The sequence below is a fragment of the Arachis duranensis genome, chromosome 6 (genome assembly GCF_000817695.3).
Source record: "Arachis duranensis cultivar V14167 chromosome 6, aradu.V14167.gnm2.J7QH, whole genome shotgun sequence".
Lineage (NCBI taxonomy): Eukaryota > Viridiplantae > Streptophyta > Magnoliopsida > Fabales > Fabaceae > Arachis > Arachis duranensis.
Genome location: NC_029777.3, coordinates 65,283,193 through 65,292,943, shown reverse-complemented (window position 1 = coordinate 65,292,943; position 9,751 = coordinate 65,283,193).

Below are 9,751 nucleotides of genomic sequence, written 5' to 3'. Positions count from 1 at the left end.
GAATTAGTGCTTCCTCTTCCTGTGACTCTAAGGTAGAGCTTATGATTACAGGGAAGGTATCACCTTCTCCCAAAAATGCATATTTCAGGGATGGTGGTAATGGTTTGAGCTCAGGTTTGGGAGGTTTCTCCTCTTCCTGAGGGATTTTCAGAGGTTCTATTATTCTCTCTGGTTCCTCCAGATCAGGCTGAACATCTTTAAAGATATCCTCTAGCTCTGATTCGAGACTCTCAGTCATATTGACCTCTTTTACCAGAGAGTTAATAATATCAATGCTCATGCAGTCATTTTGGGTGTCTGGATGCTGCATAGCTTTGACAACATTCAACTTAAACTCGTCCTCATTGATTCTCAGGGTCACTTCCCCTTTTTGGATGTCAATGAGGGTTCATCCAGTTGCTAGGAAAGGTCTTCCTAGAATGAGAGTTGCACTCTTGTGCTCCTCTATTTCCAGCACCACAAAGTCAGTGGGAAAGACAAATGGCCCAACCTTGACAATCATGTCTTCAATTACGCCTGATGGGTATTTAATGGAGCTATCAGCAAGTTGGAGACATATCCGAGTTGGTTTGACTTCATGAGTCAACCCAAGTTTTTTGATAGTAGATGCAGGTATTAGGTTGATACTTGCCCCAAGATCACATAGAGCTTGCTTGGTACAAGTACCTTCTAATGTGCATGGTATCATAAAGCTTCCGGGATCTTTAAGCTTCTCAGGTAAGCTTTTCAGAATGACTGCACTACATTCTTCAGTGAGGTAAACTTTTTTAGTTTCTCTCTAATCCTTCTTATGACTTAAGATCTCTTTCATGAACTTAGCATAAGAAGGTATTTGCTCAAGTGCCTCTGCAAACAGAATCTTTATTTCGAAAGTCCTGAGGTAGTCTGCAAAGTGAGTAAATTGCTTATCATGTTCCGCTTGGCGGAGTTTTTGAGGATAAGGCATTTTAGTTTTGTATTCCTCAACCTTAGTTGCTGTAGGTTTATTGCCTACAGATGTGGATTGAGAAGCCTTTTTAGAAGGGTTGCTATCAGCACTTGTATGTGTCTGATCTCCCACTAGCGTTTGAATGCTAGGGGTGGAAGCTGGAGTGGCCTTAGACGCCAACTCCTTACTTGGCTCTGGCGTTTGAATGCCAGAACTGTGCTTTCTTTGGATGTTCAATGCCAATTCCTTGCTTGTTTCTGGCATTGAACGCCAGGACTGAGCATGGTTTGTGCGTTCAACGCCAGCTTTCCACCTATTTTCTAGCGTTTGAGCGCCAAGATTATTCTTCTCTGGGCTCTTATTGTCCTCAGATGGATTTTGGGTGGTTTGCTCATTTCTTGGCTTCCTGTTACCTTGAAGTAAGATATTTAATGTTTTTCCACTTCTTAATTGAACTGCTTGGCATTCTTCTGTTATTTGTTTTGATAACTGCTGTTCTGTTTGCTTTAACTATACTTCCATATTCATATTTGCCATTCTTGTTTCTTGTATTATCTCCTTGAATTTGGCTAACTGTTTTGTTAGAAAATTTAATTGCTAATTGAATTCAGCAGCTTGATCTGCAGGACTGAGTTCAGCAGTTACTGTCTTAGCCTCTTGAGCTTAGGTATAGATGCTGATTTCTAGCAACTGTATCAATAAGCTCTTGAGCTTCTTCTATTGTCTTTTTCATGTGTATAGATCCACCAGCTGAGTGGTCTAGAGAAATCTGAGCTCTTTCTGTAAGCCCATAGTAGAAGATGTCTAACTCCACCCACTCTAAAAATATTTCAGAGGGGTATTTTCTTAGCATCTCTCTGTATCTCTCCCAGGCATCATAAAGGGATTCATTATCTCCTTGTTTGAAGCCTTGGATGCTCAGCCTTAGCTGTGTCATCCGTTTTGGAGCAAAATAGTGATTCAGGAATTTTTCTGACAGCTGTTTCCATGTCTTTATGCTGTCCTTAGGTTGGTTATTTAACCACCTCTTAGCTTGGTCCTTTACAACAAATGGAAATAGTAATAATCTGTAGACATCCTGATCTACTTCCTTATCATGTACTGTGTCAGCAATTTGTAAAAATTGTGCCAGAAACTCTGTAGGTTCTTCTTGTGGAAGACCGGAATATTGGCAACTTTGCTGCACCATGATAATGAGCTGAGGATTCAACTCAAAACTACTGACTCCAATGAAGGGTATACAGATACTACTCCCGTATGAAGCAGTAGTGGGGTTAGCATATGACTCCAAAGTCCTTCTGGACTGTTCATTTCCACTTAAGTCCATAATGGAGAAAGGGAGATGATGTGAAATTATTTTATTTATTTTATTATATAAAAATTTCAAAATAATAATAATAAAATAAGATAAAATAAAGACGACAATGAAAATAAAAATAAATAAAAACAAAAATAAAAATAAAAAATTTAAAAATATTTTATGAAGATTTTCTAAAAGGTGAGAAGAGAGAAAGTGGTCAGGATATTTTTGAAATTGAAATCTAAATTTAAAAAAAATTCGAAAAGATGGCTTAAAATTAGTTAGAAAAGATATTTTTTTTGAATTTTGAATTTTATGATGAAAGAGAAAAACACACAGAAGACACAAGACTTAAAAAATTTTTAGATCTAATGCTCCTTGTTTTTGAAAATTTTGGAGGGAAAACTCCAAGAAACACCAAACTTAAAAATTTTAAGATCAAAACACAAGGAAGACTCAAAAACACCTTGAAGATTCACAAGAACAACAAGTACAAAAGAAAGAACACCAAACTTAAAATTTTTAGAAAACCAAAATAAATTTTCGAAAATTAAAGAAAATTAACAAGAAAACACCAAACTTAAAGTTTGGCACAAGATTCAATCAAAGAAAAATTATTTTTGAAAAAGATTTTAAAAAGAAGATACCCAATTGCCAAGAACATAAGCCAACGCTCTAGCCAACTGAGCTATAAATGTAACATGTTTTAATACTGTATATAAAAAATATATTTTTGAAAACTAAAATTTTGAAAAAGCACAAGGAAAACACGAAAAACACACAAAAATAGGAAAAACTAAAGATCAAACAAGAAAATTTGACAAGAACAATTTGAAGATCAAGGAAAAATAAAGAACATGCAATTCGAAAATTTAAAGGAAAATATAAATTATGCAATTGACACCAAACTTAAAATATAAAACTAAATTCACATAAAAATTAAAAATTAATAAGGAAAAAATAATATTTTTGAAAAATTTTTGAAATGAAAATAAAGGACTCAGATTTAATGATTATATAGCATCAAAAACAAATTATTCCTAATCTAAGCAACAAAATAAACCTTTAGTTGTCCAAACTCGAACAATCCCCGGCAACGGTGCCAAAAACTTGGTGCACGAAATTGCAATCACACTTTTGCAATCTGCACAACTAACCAGCAAGTGCACTGGGTCGTCATAGTAATACCTTACGTGAGTAAGGGTCGAATCCCACGGAGATTGTTGGTTTGAAGCAAGCTATGGTTATCTTATTATTCTTAGTCAGGATGCCAACAACAGTGTTTTTCAAGTTCAATTGTAAAAAGTGAAAGGGCATAAAATAAATAATTGTTACTCAATAATGGATAATATGTTGGAGTTTTGGAGATGCTTTGTCTTCTGAATTTCTGTAACATAATGCTTCCTCACTTTCAAAAGTGCAAAGTTCCTTCCATGGCAAGCTGCGTGTAGGGTGTCACCGTTGTCAATGGCTACTTCCCATCCTCTCAGTGAAAATGGTCCAAATGCTCTATCACAGCACGGCTAATCATCTGTTGGTTCTCGATCATGTCGGAATAACATCTATTGATCCATTTGAGTTTGTCACTACGCCCAACAATCGCGAGTTTGAAGCTCATCACAACCATTCAATCCTTGAATCCTACTCGGAATACCACAGACAAGGTTTAGACTTTCCGGATTCTCATGAATGCCGCCATCAATTCTAGCTTATACCACGAAGATTCTGATTAAGGAATCTAAGAGATACTCATTCAATCTGATGTAGAACGGAGGTGGTTGTCAGGCACACGTTCGTGGATTGAGGAAGGTGATGAGTGTCACGGATCATCACCTTCTTCTTAGTGAAGCGCGAATGAACATCTTTGATAGGAACAAGCATGTTTGAATGGAAGATAGAAATAATTGCATTAATTCATCGAGACGCTGCAGAGCTCCTCACCCCCAACAATGGCGTTGAGACTCATGCCATCAAAGAGTATAAAATTCAGATCTAAAAATGTCATGAGATACAAAATAAGTCTTTAAAAGTTGTTTAAATACTAAACTAGTAACCCAGGTTTACAGAATATGAGTAAACTAAGATGGGTAGTGCAGAAATCCACTTCTGGAGCCCACTTGGTGTGTGCTGGGGCTGGGACTTAAGCTTCTCACGTGCCTGGGCTGTTTCTGGAGTTGAACTCCAACTTGTAACCTGTTTCTGGCGCTGAACGCCAGCCTGCAACATGGAACTGGCGTTGAACGCCAGTTTACGTCGTCTATTTTCGCGCAAAGTATGGGCTATTATATATTTCTGGAAAGCCCTGGTTGTCTACTTTCCACCCCAATTGAGAGGGAGCCAATTGGACTCCTGTAGCTCCAAAAATTTCATTCCAAGTGCTGGGAGGTCAGAATCCAACAGCATCAGCAGTCCTTTTTCAGCCTAAATCAGATTTTTGCTCAGCTCCCTCAATTTCTGCCAAAAAATACCTGAAATTACAGAAAAACATACAAACTCATAGTAAAGTCCAGAAATATAAATTTTACCTAAGAACTAATAAAAATATACTAAAAACTAACTGAAATATACTAAAATCTACATGAAATTACCCCCAAAAAGCGTATAAAATATTCGCTCATCAATGGCCATCCTGAAAGAAAAGAGAAAGGAAGAAGAGTAACTCATAAACAAAGATAGGGAAATAAATAGAATATGGGTGGGTTGATGCCAAATAATGAGGATCTCAACTACATGGTAGCTACAACATGCAAGTGAGAAAATAGTAGAAGCAAATGGCATATGAATAATGCAAAAATTGCAATAATGGGTGAGAGAGTGTGGGTAATGATAGACAATATAAGTGTGTATCAATGCAAATGGAATACAAATATCATAAAAGATTAGCATTGACATCTAAATAATATTACCCAACAATGGAAACAAGTCATGAAGCACCAAAAGAAAGCAAGAGAAATGCAACAGTAGAATAAGAACATTTAACACCAATAGAAAACTAATAAACATAGAAAAGAAAATAAAAACATGCATACAGTTAAAATGTAATGAATGAAAGTACGTAATTGAAATGAGGAAATGAAGATGAGAGGTAAAAGGGAGGAGATGAAAGAAGGAAAGGAAGAGGAAAGAATGAGAAAGGGTCGCTGACGAATGGAGTTTGCGAAGCGACGCGTAAGCGTCGCTGACGATCAGATTTTCTATTGGTAAAGAAATTCACAAATATAATCGCGTTGTAAGTATAGTTTCTAAATCAACAGAGAATCCTTTTGTATAAAAGTTTGGTTGTCACAAGTAACAAAACCCAATAAAATTTATAAACCGAAGTATTCAAACCTCGGGTCGTCTTCTCAAGGAATTGCAGGGAGGTATGATTTATTATTGGTTATGGAAAAAGATATATTTTATTTTGGGTTTTTGAAATAGGAAACAAGTAATGTAAAATAACAAGTCATTAAAATAATAACTAATAAAGCTCCTGGCAAGGTATGAGAATTGGAAGTCCTATCCTAGTTATCCTTATCAATTGTGATGAGAGTTGGCTTTTGCTCCCACTTAGTCAACCTCTAACTATGAAGTTAAGTGAATCAATTTGATTCCTCAAGTCCTAGTCTTTCCCTTGGAAAGGCTAGAGTTAGTGGAATCCAAATTAATTAGCAAGGAATTCCAATTTTCAGTCAACACCTTGAGTTTGATGACTCAAGCGTCACCAATTACTTAACCAAAGCCAAAAGGGAAAATTCTAAATTAAATTGAAAACATCATAAATAGAATAAAGCAATTATAAATCTGAAATACCTCAAACTACGTTTAAACATAAATTCAAATATAACATGGAAAGGATCATAAACTAAATTGAAAAGATAAATATCAATTAAAGTAATAAAATAAAAGTAGAAAATAAATTAAAGGAACATTGAACTGTGATGAAGAAGAAATAATCCTAAATCCTAAAACTAAGAGAAATCCTAATTTCTAAAACCTAAGAGAGAGGAGAGAACCTCTCTCACTAAAAACTACATCTAAATTATAAAAAGTGAATTATGAGTTGTCCCCCTTCGTTCTTCCACTTTACAGCCTTTAATATGTGTTTTCTGAACTTGAAACTGGGCCGAAAATAGCCCAAAAATCACCGGGGGTGAAATCTGCCACGCTGGTTTTCGTCACTGCGACGCGTCCGCGTGGAGAACATGTTCGCATAGAGCATGCATTCGCGTCGCCTAGCTGTACGGCCACTATAGCAAATTATATATCAAATCGAAGCCGCAGACGTTATCTTTCTAACGCAACTAAAATTGCGTCATTTGGACCTCTGTAGCTCAAGTTATGACCGTTTGAGTGTGAAAAGGTCAGGCTGGACAGCTTAGCAATTTCTTCAAGTTCTTGTATTTTTTCCACTTTTGCATGCTTCCTTTCCATCCTCTGAGCCATTCCTACCCTGTAATCTCTGAAATCACTTAACGCACATATCACAGAATCAAATGGTAATAAGAGAGGATTAAACATAGGAAATTTAAGGCCAACGAAGCACGTTTCCAATCATAGCACAAAATCAGGAAGGAAAACGTAAACTCATGCAAATCATATGAAAAAATGTATGAAAGATTGATAAAATCTACTCAATTGAACACAAGATAAACCGTAAAATAGTGGTTTATCAACCTCCCCACACTTAAGCATTAGCATGTCCTCATGCTAAGCTCAAGAGAAGCTATAAAAGAGTGAAAAGGAATGGTAGAATGTATGAAATGCAACCTATCTATATGAATGCAACTAAATGTGAAATATTTTTACCTACTTGGTTAAAATTAAATAAGCTCTTCAAGACAAATATGAACTGGATTTCTCTAATTCAAATCACAAAATAAAGTACAAGTAAAATTGCAAAAGAAAGTAACTCATGAAAGCAGGGAACAAAGAATCGAGCATCGAACCTTCACTGGAAGTGTATGCACTCTAATCGCTTAGGTGTTTACGGTTCGATCTCTCAATTCTCTACTAACCTTGCTTTCTAAGACTTGCTTTTTTTTTCTACTAATCAACACAAATTTGATGCACAAATACACATATAAAGAGGTATTTTAAGGATTATAATGGGGTTAGGGTCAAGGTAGTATTGTATTTGGTCAAGTGGACTAAAATCTGAATCCTTAATTAACCTAAACTTTCCACCTAGCTTAAGACAATCCATGTAATCACAATACAAAACCTAACTGTCCATTAACCATGTTTTCCACATATTCATGCATCCTGATTTGAGTACAGTACATATGCATTGCTATCACCATTTACTTTGGGGCATTTTGTCCCCTTTTTATTATTTTCTCTTTTTTTCTTTTCTTTTTTTTCTTTTTCTTCTCTTTTTTTATTTTTTTTATTTTTTTATTTTTTTCAATGCATATGATTAAATTATTGAATGCATGAATATGTCCTAAACATTTCTTTCACATTTTCATAACGATATATAACACCCAATTCTTTAATCAAACGTTTTCAAACCCACTTTTCCCCACACTTAATTCATGAGCACTCTCACTAGTCTAAGCGAACCAAGGATTCAAATTAAGGACATTATTGTTTTTCGCTTAGAGTTAGTGATGAGTTAAAGTAAAGAACAAAAGGGTATAATAGGCTCAAAATTGGTTTGCAAGGGATAATGAATGGGTAAGGCCATATGGGTATGTAAGCTTAGTGAAACAAATGCCTTAATCATATCATCAAACAATGGAAATATAGAATTAAGCAAGACAAAGATCACAATTTTAGAGAGAACAACACACACCAAAAATAAAATATTGGATGATAAAATGCAACCAATCAAATAAGCTCAAAAATCTCATAGGTTTTGTGTGTTCGAGCTCTAAACCATGTTCCAAAATAATATTTCTTCAAACAAGTTTTTCAAAAAGTTTAATTCAAGTTAGTGAAATGCTACAAAAATTTTCTTAAAAAAGAAAATATTACTTGAACCAAGTGGTAAAATATGCACAAAATCAAACAAACAAGCAAATGCAACAAGTAATTTAACAAAGAAAATTAAAATTGGTGTTAAAATATGAAGTAACTAACCCATGGAAGTCGGTATCGACCTCCCCACACTTAAAGATTGCACCATCCTCAGTGCATGCTGAGATGTGCAAGTGGACGGGCTGCTACAACTGATGCTTTTCTTCAAAGATTGTGCAGATGGACTTGTTTGTTACCCCATATAGAAGCTTCTTCTTTCCCTTCCTCGGTGGCCATCCTGAAAGAAGAGGAAAAGAAGAAAAGTAACCCAGAAACAAAGATAGAAAACAAATAAAATATGGGTGTTAATGCCAAATAATAAGGGTCTCAATTACACGGTAGCTACAACATGCAAGTGAAAAAACAGTAGAAGCAAATGGCATATAAATAGTTCACAAATTGCAACAATGGGGAAGAGATAATAGATAATGAAAGACAATATAAATTCATGTCAATGTAAAAGAAATATAGGGATCTTAAAAGATTGACATTGACAGATAAATAATATCATCCAACAGTGTAAAATAAGTTACTAGGCACCAAAATAATACCACAAAAGATACAACAGTTGAAAAAGAAAATTTAACACTAATAAAAAAATAATAAATTTAGAAAAGAAAATAAAAATTTGCTCGAAATTAAAATGCAATGAATGAAAGTATGCAAATTAAGGAAAATAGAATGAGAGTAAAGAAGGATGAGAAGTTAAAGAGATGAAGAAAGAAGTAAGTAAAAAAGGAGGAAGGAAGAAAGAAGAAATAAGAGAGAATTAAAAACAGAGGAGAGAGAAATAGGATTGGGGAAAAGATAAGATATCTGGCGCTAATGACTACTGTGCGTCGCATATGACGCAGACGCGTGGGTCACGTGTTCGCATGATTTCGAAAATCTTCAAGTGACGCGGATGCGTCAGTCACGCGGACGCGTGACTTGATTTGTGCTAGTGGCGTGAGATCATCCGCGCGCTCGCGAACTCTCTGTCTCAAACGCCTATTTGCCAAAATTTAGAGTGACGCGTGCGCGTGGGTGACGCGCACGCGTTCATGACCTTTCTTTTAAAATGATGCGGATGCGTGGGGCACGCGTTCGCGTGGTAGGGCTTGTGCTTCTAGCATGGTTCCAGCCCCACTCCATCACAACTTGCTGCCATACACATATTTACATCGATTTTTAGGGGCACGCGTTTGCATGCGTGACGCGGACGCGTGGGAGGCTTATTTTCCAATTGACGTGGCCGCGTGAGTGACGTGGTCGCGTGGGCATGTTTGTGCCTGAGGCATGCCTCCAGCCACGCTCCCGCATGACTTTCTGTTCAATTCCCTTTTATCGCTAATTCTTCTTTGACGCTGACTTGTCGTGTGGGATTTTTTTATTTAATATGCGGAATGCAGAATGCAATGCTGATATGGATGTTATGAATAATTCCAGGTTCAATAAACTAGAATAAAATAAAATAAAACTTAAAAACAAACAAAACGAAATAAAAATTAAAATTAAAAAACAAACGATCATACCATGGTGGG